At 38.2% G+C, this 9453-nt stretch overlaps 1 pseudogene across 1 annotated transcript; it reads right to left on the bottom strand.

The window, feature by feature from the left end:
* Positions 1–641: 641 nt before the first annotated feature.
* On the bottom strand, positions 642–3613 carry LOC143593098 (G-type lectin S-receptor-like serine/threonine-protein kinase At4g27290; annotated as a pseudogene). The gene is made up of 6 exons (XR_013146041.1): positions 2330–3613; positions 1963–2255; positions 1683–1893; positions 1342–1579; positions 1021–1171; positions 642–929 (listed from the first exon to the last, which is right to left on the bottom strand). The product of XR_013146041.1 is annotated as a G-type lectin S-receptor-like serine/threonine-protein kinase At4g27290 (transcript).
* Positions 3614–9453: the final 5840 nt, after the last annotated feature.

The raw sequence follows: 9453 nt of genomic DNA on the forward strand, positions 1-9453 counted from the left end.
GACGAGGGGCTTAAAGCAATGATATTTAATTCTAGGGAATAAGGCAATAAATTAAGGATTTCATTATCTAATAGGGATTTATCACCATTGAAATCATATGTTATTTAGTGTCTCTGTTTTGAATTGCAATAAACTGTTTGATGAATATCTTGTAAGAACTTTTTGTGGTAATGCAATGATCATTTCATACAAAAATGTTTTACCATCGGTGTATGAGTTAATTGTTTGACAAGTTTATAACTCCAAAAGGTTGAAATGAAAACCATCAAAGTTTACTTTTTTGTATTGGATTGGCTTGGCTTGGTTTAAACTGGAATTAGATCAGCTCAGTCGACAGTTTGATCCGAAAAAATCACAACTCGGGCCCATCCGGATGTATTCCCCTAAACATTAATCCATTTACATTTTTTACTCTTATCACCCTGCTCCAAACAAGTCATATTTTACATATGCCACCAACCCCCAATCATATGTTGGAAATTTCGTGTCCTACATCATATACCAATACAAACTTAATGCATAGCAAAGAAATGCCATTTTTGCAGTATTTTTTCCTCAACAAAGGAAAATAAGATGATTCATGACATAACAACAAAATTGAATCAATACCAAAAAATAAATTTGAGATAAAGATGTCATTGCTATCTAGCATAAAGTTGTGTTATCATCTCTTGATCAACTGATGACACAGACGGAACTTCGCTCTCACTCTCTCCCGTAAAAAAAGCAGGTTGAATAGGTTCATGCAACGCACTTTCACTGACAAGCATTAGAACCACCGACAACATAGTTGGCCTATCATTTGCATTATGTTGCACACATAGCAGCCTAACATGTATTGACCTTAGCACTTCAGAGACATTGCACGAGTCGTGTAAAACTGCATCCATGAGTTCACCGGTCCTGCCTTCTTTAAAGAGTCTCCATGCCTGAATCAGACCAAACGTGTGGTAAGTATAGTATACCCAAAAGGTGTTATCTAGGTAAAACCGAGCTTTAGTCTCTATCGGTATAGCATACATGTCCAAGAAGGTTGTCATTGTGATCTTTGTGAGAGAATCCTCTGTTTTTCTTACCGCTCACTATCTCCAACACCAAAACACCAAAGCTAAATATGTCTGACTTTACAGAGAATTGCCCGTGTAGCGCATACTCTGGTGAAATGTATCCGCTGCAGCAATGTAAATGGAATAAACTGAAAATTAGCAATCAGCTGGTTTTTAAGGTGTGATCCAAATGGCCGTTCATTTAAAAAAAAGTTGGTTTTTCATCTCTCTCTTTATATTTAGGAAAAAAATAATGGAAAAACTGTTCTAACAAACCATGGTTTTAGATTCTTACTACGTCCCAACCACCCTTTTTGTCATAGCAGCAGTACCAGATCCTACAAACTTTCTAGCAAGACCAAAGTAAGAGATTTTTGGGTTCATCTCGTCGTCCAGAAAAATATTAGCTGCCTTGAGATCCCTGTGGATAATTTGAAGGCAGGAATCTTGATGTAAATATAGAATACCTCGAGCTATCCCATGTATGATAGTAAGACGCTTAGGCCAGTCAAGCATTAAACTCCTGGTTTCATCTGTTGGAAGATAACCACATAATAATTTAATGTGTGTTGAGGAATTTAAAAGCATTGCAACATCAAATAAATTAAAGCTGCATTGAGATAGAAGTGAGCAAACCAAATAGAATTGTGTCCAAGCTTTTGTTAGGCATGTATTCATAAATCAAAATCATTTCATTTCCATGAACGCAGTATCCAAGAAGCTTCACAAGATTCCGGTGCTGAAGTTTTGCAATACAAATGACCTCATTCTTGAATTCATCAAGCCCTTGTTTGGATGTTTCTGACAGCCTTTTTATAGCTACTTCTTGGCCATCTTCAAACACACCCTAAAATATCAAGGTAATTGTTTTAAAACTGATAATACCTCAATGCTTTAGGGACTGAAAATAAGTTACCATGTAAACGGGACCAAAACCACCTTCTCCTATCTTATTACCGATACTGAAATTATTTGTTGCCCTTGCTATTTTATTTAAGGTAAACAACGGCAGCTCATCCAGATCTTCAATTTGAATATTTGTGTTCTTTTTTTGAAGGGCATACCACTTACTTCTTCCTTTCGTCTAAGACTTCCTAATTTTCTTTATACAAACATATGTAACCGCAAACAGACGCACCAAAGATGCTGAAGCTGATACGACCAAGATGAGCACCATTTTCCATTTATATTGGGAGACCGTGTTAACTTCTGTTAATGAGTAATGTGCCAGATTTTACTTAAAGTGAAATTATTTATTTGGTACTTTACCTCTACTAGCATACCTGATAATTCGATAGCCGCCAGCCTAACATGAAGATCTTGCCCATTTTGTGAGTACACTCGTACGTCAATCAAATCTCCAAACCATAGCAAGCATCCAACTCCACCTGCAGTCGTGTTTGGATTTGCATAGGCGGTGCATGAGCAATTATCCTTGCAAGCTATCTTACATTCCTGGATACTCGAGCTGAAATTAAACACGGCATTCTGTGTGTATGGCAATTTCATGCTTGAAAACTTTAGAAATCCCTCTTCAGGCCCACAATCCAAGGCTCTGCTGCGTGTGCATCCACTAGTCCAATTATCAGGATTTAGTTGTGGGATTTTTAACTCAAATCCTTTCAGGCACTTACAAATAGGAAAAGTGGTTGTACTACAGCTTCCATATGGGCCACACAGTCCATAGTTGTCACAATAATCTAATGGTGTGGTGTGATCTTGCATCCATTCGTGGTTCTGGTTATTTAGCCGTGAGACCTCAAGCTTGCCACTAGGATTTACAGTAGACTTGAATGAAATTGTGTTGAGATTAGAAGTATACCAGAAATACTTCACCTTCTGACGGACAACCATATCTAACAGCACTTTTGTGGTGAGATTGGAAGTATACCTTGGCAAGCCTGCAAACTCTACACCATCATACGGCCCAATCCTTGTTTCAATTATAGAATCTTTCTTTATGTAAAATTGTGGATATCTTCCCTCCTCCATTGAGCACGAGAGGGTATACTCGCCTGTGGAAGGATCATGTGCACTCCTCCATGATGTCAAGTACATCTCTCTTCCTGTTACAAAATTTTTCCCCAATTTCATATCTGATATCAAGGTATCTCCAGGGTAATCAAAACTCTGCCAAATGACACTATTCGCAACCGTAATTACCAAATTTCCAGTATCCAAAAGTTGTGCTATGGGATTGCCTCTGTGAATGAAACCAAAGAGGTGGATGACCAAATGGTCTTACCAGAACCATTAACAATAGACAGGATCCCTTGGTTGTCCAGGTTGACCATGCCCAAGGTGTTCGTAAGTGGAGTTTCACGGTTTGCCACCCATATCACCCCACAAGGAGATGTGTTCTTAAACCATATCCCCAGGTATCGATACTTCGAACTGCCTGGGCTAAAGAAACCGAGCTCAAATTTCGCATTCCCCGAAACAATGGCCTCGCCATCTATGATATTTTTATGCATAGATATGGTTTCTAATGAATTACAAATTCTGAACATAAAAAAGATTGAGGTAATATGAGGGAGTAACTTTACCATCGGTTGATTCATATCAATTCACTGATATTCTTATCTTACTCACAAATTAATTTATCTATAATATAACAGTAATATGAGGGAGTAACTTACTATTGTTTATTCAACTTAATTGACTTCTAAATGTTCTGGTAATTTCCAGGAAGGACTTGTTGCATAGAAATCAACAATGATTTCTCTATTATTGATTAAGAAAGCTAAACTTGATTGAATTTTAAATGTTCACGTCAATTCCATGAAAGACTTCTTGCATCTTATTATCTAAAACTATTGTACTGTCCCCATCTTTGATTGATTGATTGATTGGAGATAGTTGTTACATGTGGGCTGCCAATTTAAGTTGGAATACTTGTTACTGTTACAGTTGATGAATAGCTAATATTTCCTCCTCTCTTGGTCTTTTTCTTTCTCTTGTAATTGATCTTATGCTTGATTATCAAATTAGTGTTTGTGACAATAGTAAAATATCATAGAAATAATTTCCGTTGTAAGGTCATATGAAGGTGAGAGATTTGGATTATGGTGGTGAATGGTGATATTTTAATAGCAAAGTTAACTCATCTTATGAATTTTCTGTAATCAGTGACATAATCAATCTGTCATTAGAGCATGCCTTGATAGAAAATTAAAATTTGACCATTTTACTCTTAGTTTAAAACTTAGAAAACGTTAATTACCCTTCCAGATCATTAGTTCAATCAAGAGATCATTGTTTTTAATAACTCAAAATTAAACATTCAAAACTAATCACAAAAGGGTAACACAGCCAGATTAAGATTCCTTGATCAACTGATTTTCGTTTACAAAACTATTGGTCGCCTAATAGAGATTCAACAGGAAAAGAACCCAGACCAATCGAGAGGAAGAATGGGATAGAGAAAATTGATAACATCATGAAAATTGACCAACAAGCTGAAAACTGCCAGAGATGTAAGGTATTTTTTATCTTGGTTTTTAGTCTGCGAATAGGTATGAAAATCCTGTTATTATTAAGAGTCAGAAGAAAATCATTGATAAAAAAAAGGGTCCAACAGACTACAAACGGAGGATATTAAACCAACCCAAGGTTAATGGTTCGTGAACCATTTGGGAGGAAGTTCATTTGTGTTTGTGTACTTAAGAAACGAACAAACATGAACAAAATTTTTTCTTCATTTAGTTAAAACAACACAAGTTAAAACAACACATGTACCGTTCGTTCATTTATGCTCGTGAACGTTCATTCATTTAAATTTGATTATGTTCGTTCGTTTATGTTCATTTATGTTTGTTAGTATACATTTGTTTAAGTTCGATTATATATTCATTTAATTTCTTTTAGGCCCAACAAATTGTTTTTGACATTACTTTTTTTAGCTTAGTTATACTCATTAGAACTATCTTGAAACAAGGATATGAGAACTCGGAGCTGCATGAATTGAAACGGGAAACGACAAACAATTGCCACCGTTGACGTTTGGTACCAACTACTAAGTTTTTATACCACCTATATGATAGTCTACAATGTAACAATTATTTTTTCACGCATACCTAGTCAACAAGCCATATCAGCTTTTCATTCATTCTTCCAAATGTTCATTTTGCCCGTTAACGCTATCATACTAGGATACCCATATGCGAGCTCATTACCCTATTTTAAGTTTTTATTTAACAAATGGATTCTTTTTAGTAAATAATAATTCAATTAATCAAACAATTATTAAACAAAAATAAATGTAAATAGATAAACTTGCATCACATTAAAAAAAATACATAGATAAAACTTAAAATAGAAAATTAAATTAGAACAAAACAACAAAATTTAGAAACAACAACCTAAGCCTAGTCAATATAAAGTAAACACACTTTTGAGGCATGTTGTACTTCTCCATTATCTCGTTTCATAAAGCTTTATGTTTATGGCTTGTGTTGATGAAAGGTATTTTTCTTTTCCACAATCATTTTTTTTCCTTTTGCTCTAAGTCATAAAATCTTTTAATTTTTGTCTCTAAACCCTTGATCGAGTTGTTCTTCACCCGTGTTGTATCAGCTAAGTCTTCAATGAGGCTTAACTTCTTTGGTTCAAACCCATATGAAGACACACCTCTACCCTTTAGTTTTGCCAGTTTGGCCATTGATTTGGCTTTGTTCCTATCCATTGGACGACTTGCAGCATCTTGCTCTGCTTGAACACCACCGTCATCATCACCAAGTGATATTTCAAATTCAGGAGTATTGCCACTTTCAGGAGTGTAAGTGTTGCCAAATTCATTAGCGTAATCAGTTCCTGCTTGTTGAATATATTGATCACCTGACCAACCACTTTTATATTGTGACTAGAGAGATTGATAAAATTCATTGAATCTACTAACCTTATAGCCATAAACATATGAAATGAGTGCTAAGATTGTCAGCATTTCTGTCAACTTGAGGCGTCCCAGTTTCATTATGGTCTTCGATCCTTCGATATGAGTTTGAATTCAGGTTGTTGAAAGTTATTGGGTCTTAGACTCTTGAGAAATGAATACAAAAGCCTATCCAATAACTCTTTGCGTTGAATTGGCAAAACATATATATTGGAATAATATGAGAACCATTTGAAAATTGAGAATTTTAAGAACCATTTTGGATAAAAAAAATTCATTTTAAGAAAAAATAAAATAAAAAACAAAAAAATATATATACATGCAAAAAAAATGCAAAAATAAAAAAAAAGTAAAATGGTTCTTAAAGTTCTCAATTTTAAAAAGATCTCCAAGGATCGTCACCATCTATATATATATAATTGCCTATATAAAAATCTTATGTGTCGCGATGTAGTTGCTCCCCACCCCCTCTCGGTTCACCAGATTGCTTCATTGCTGAGTGGTGGCTTCTTATACGTTTGACCAGAATTCGCAGGTAAGGGTCTTACCAAACCCGGATAATCATTAAACGGGTTCTAACATCTCATTTATTTATAAAACCTTTCATCATCAAACAACTTTGTATCTTCATAACCCTAAATCTAAACCTCACCACCATCCCCTCCCCCACAACATCCCTAAACCGCCCATCGATGAAGGGATTTCGATCCATTGAAACCCATAATCCAAAGCTCCGATTTGTGTTCTCAGACGTGATATAAAGTGAACAAAATTTGACTTAACCGGTGAGTAAAACTTTCAAAATCCTTACATTTTTGCTCATCTCCAAGAACCCTAAAAAACCCCAAACTCCACCCAGATCAATGGCTTTGGACATGCACCATACGCACCTTCATCTGCACTATACAGCCCCTAGTTTCGTTGAATTTTAATATCCATGATAAAGAACTAGAGTTGGGTTCTTCCAAATATGTACAGAGGAGCAATACGGGAAGACAACGAGAAGGGGGAGGGCTGTGGTGGTAGCCGAGTTTGGTTTTGGCGGATTTGAGATTAGAAGGATGTGGTGGTGGTGGCGGTTGTGGTGGCGCTGGTGACAATTATGGTGGTTAACTGGCGGTGGTTATTGCGGCGTGGTGCAGCAGTGGTTAACCGGTAGTAGTTCACCGGCGGTGGTAGATGAATAACAATGGTGGTTGACCTTCTGGGTAATGCCCTAGATACGAGCAAATCATTTTTGTAGGTCCCAATGTGGGTGGACCTAACAATAATCTTGGATCAACCGAGCTTAGTGCTAGCGGAAATCACACTAAGCCACCTAAGCGGTCTCGGATCTTGAGATGTTATTTCGGGTTATAGAAAGAGAGATGAGAGAGAAAAAAAGATAAGTGTGTATTAGAGAATTTTTGCAAAAGCTTATTCTTCTCATGGCATGCTCCTATTTATAGAGGAGCATGCATGAGAGTTTTCTTTATTTCCATAATGCCTAATAGGCTTGATTACAAGTTTTTCCCTTGGGCCATTACATACAAAAAGAACTATTAAAGCCCAATACATATAATTACAATACAAAAGACTAAAATAAACAAAATGGGTCTAACAATCTCCCTCTAGTCTTTAGTATTGAAAACCGTCGGTGTCGTAATCCAACCAGCCGTCCTCGGGTAGTGGAAGTTCAACAACTTTTTTAACAAACTTGTTGAAGGCTTCAACTATCTGGTCTGTGTTCTGATGACCGATGTCCTCGACGGTTCCCAGGGTTGAATTGTAGAGCTTCTTGATATCTTCTATGTGCTGGCCCATTAGCTCGTGCTCGTCAAATACACGAATCTCAGGCAGATCTTTGCAGCGTATGACGGCCTCCCCTGTTGTGTTATCGAATTCCCAGCCAATGAAGTCTCGGAGGATGTTAGGAATAAAGGGCTCACCATGGTAGATGATATGACAGTCCTTTGATGCCCTGTATCTCCATATTGTCCGTGGCTCTCCGGTGGCTGGGCCTATCTCCCTTGGGTTCTTATACCTCCGACCCTTATTCGGCTCAAAATCTTTGTAGTCGACTTTCGATTGACGATGAAGATAATCCGGGACCCAACTTTCCAACGTACTCCCAACCGCACCATGGCCTAGAGCTTTTCGAAGATAATTAATGTCAAGTTCTGGTAACGACTTCAGCTCGTGGTGGTTGAGATAGATCAGATCACCACTATATCATCTGATGGCCCAACACGCGTTCTCCTTATTATATTTCGCGTAGACAATTAGCGAATCATCGTGGTAAGGGTAGATGAGCTCACGGGCGCATGCACGAATTGACACAATATGATTATTTCTCTTCCTCTTTGGCGGTTCCTGTGTCAAGTCGGTCGTTGGATTGGAGGCTGGATCAGCGACGGGAGTCTCTGAAGCTTGAACTTGAGCAGGAGGAGTGTTTGGATTGGGCGAGTAGTTGATGTAGTTCATCTTGAACCCCTTCCTCTATATTCTGTTCAATAAGTTGCTCGAAGTTCTTTCCGGCTTCAATAAAGTCATCCATAGCACCTGTAAAATCATCAGGAAACAAATCTTTATACATATCAGCAATTTCTGTGTCGTGCTGCCTGACTTTGCCGGCCGAGTCGTGATCAGTAGGGTCTTGAACTTCATATTAAGCGTGTGGAGATGATTGAGTGCTAGCTCCACCTCCACCTCCTACTGATCCGGCCCCTTCATCTCCTCCATTCCCACCATCATCATCACCGTCGTCATCATCATCGTAGCTATCATGAACATCCTCATCATCATCGTCTTCTTCATCATCATCATCATCTTCCTTCTCCTCTTCATTCCCACAACCAATACCACTAGACTAGCCACCCTGTTGTACCAACCGACCAACAGTCGCCTCTCCTTCGGATGTCTCAACCCTAACTCCTCGCAAAGCCACACTTGGACCTGTGGTAGGATGTGAACCACCAGCTTGAGAAGTCTCACCAGACCTTCTCCAACTTCTGAAAACTGTATCAAGTCGATCCTCCAGACCGTGAAAGTGATCCTCATGAATACCCATAAGGTCTGAGGCCGCTTGATATTTGCTCACCAACTCTTCATTTATCTTCAGCTGAAGCTCGTTTAGACAATCCTGTTCCTTGGTCTTCTCTTGAACAGCCTCCATTTCGGCTCTGAGTGTATCGAGGGAAGCGGATGAAGCGAGCTGATTCTCTAAATTTGTGACTCTGGAGTTTGTAGCTTCATTCTCAACATCCCATCTCCGAGTGGCATCCTCAATCTTCTTGTTGAGACTAGTCCTGAGAGCACTTGCAGATGGCAGGTTTCTTTCAAGAGTGGCCAATCTGTCAGCAAGTCTGGAATGGTCTGCTCTCAGATTTGCATTTTCTGAGGCTTCTTGGTTCATCAGCACTTGAACATTCTGGATTCGGGTATGGAAGGTGTTGGTCAATAATCTTTGATTTTTAGCAAGTGCATCGCTTGCTTCCTTCTGTTCTTCCAACACCCTTATTCTTTCCCTCATAGCCG

Source organism: Bidens hawaiensis, unplaced genomic scaffold (genome assembly GCF_021521415.1).
Source record: "Bidens hawaiensis isolate Kalapana, Puna unplaced genomic scaffold, B.hawaiensis_p1.1 tig00041675_1, whole genome shotgun sequence".
NCBI lineage: Eukaryota > Viridiplantae > Streptophyta > Magnoliopsida > Asterales > Asteraceae > Bidens > Bidens hawaiensis.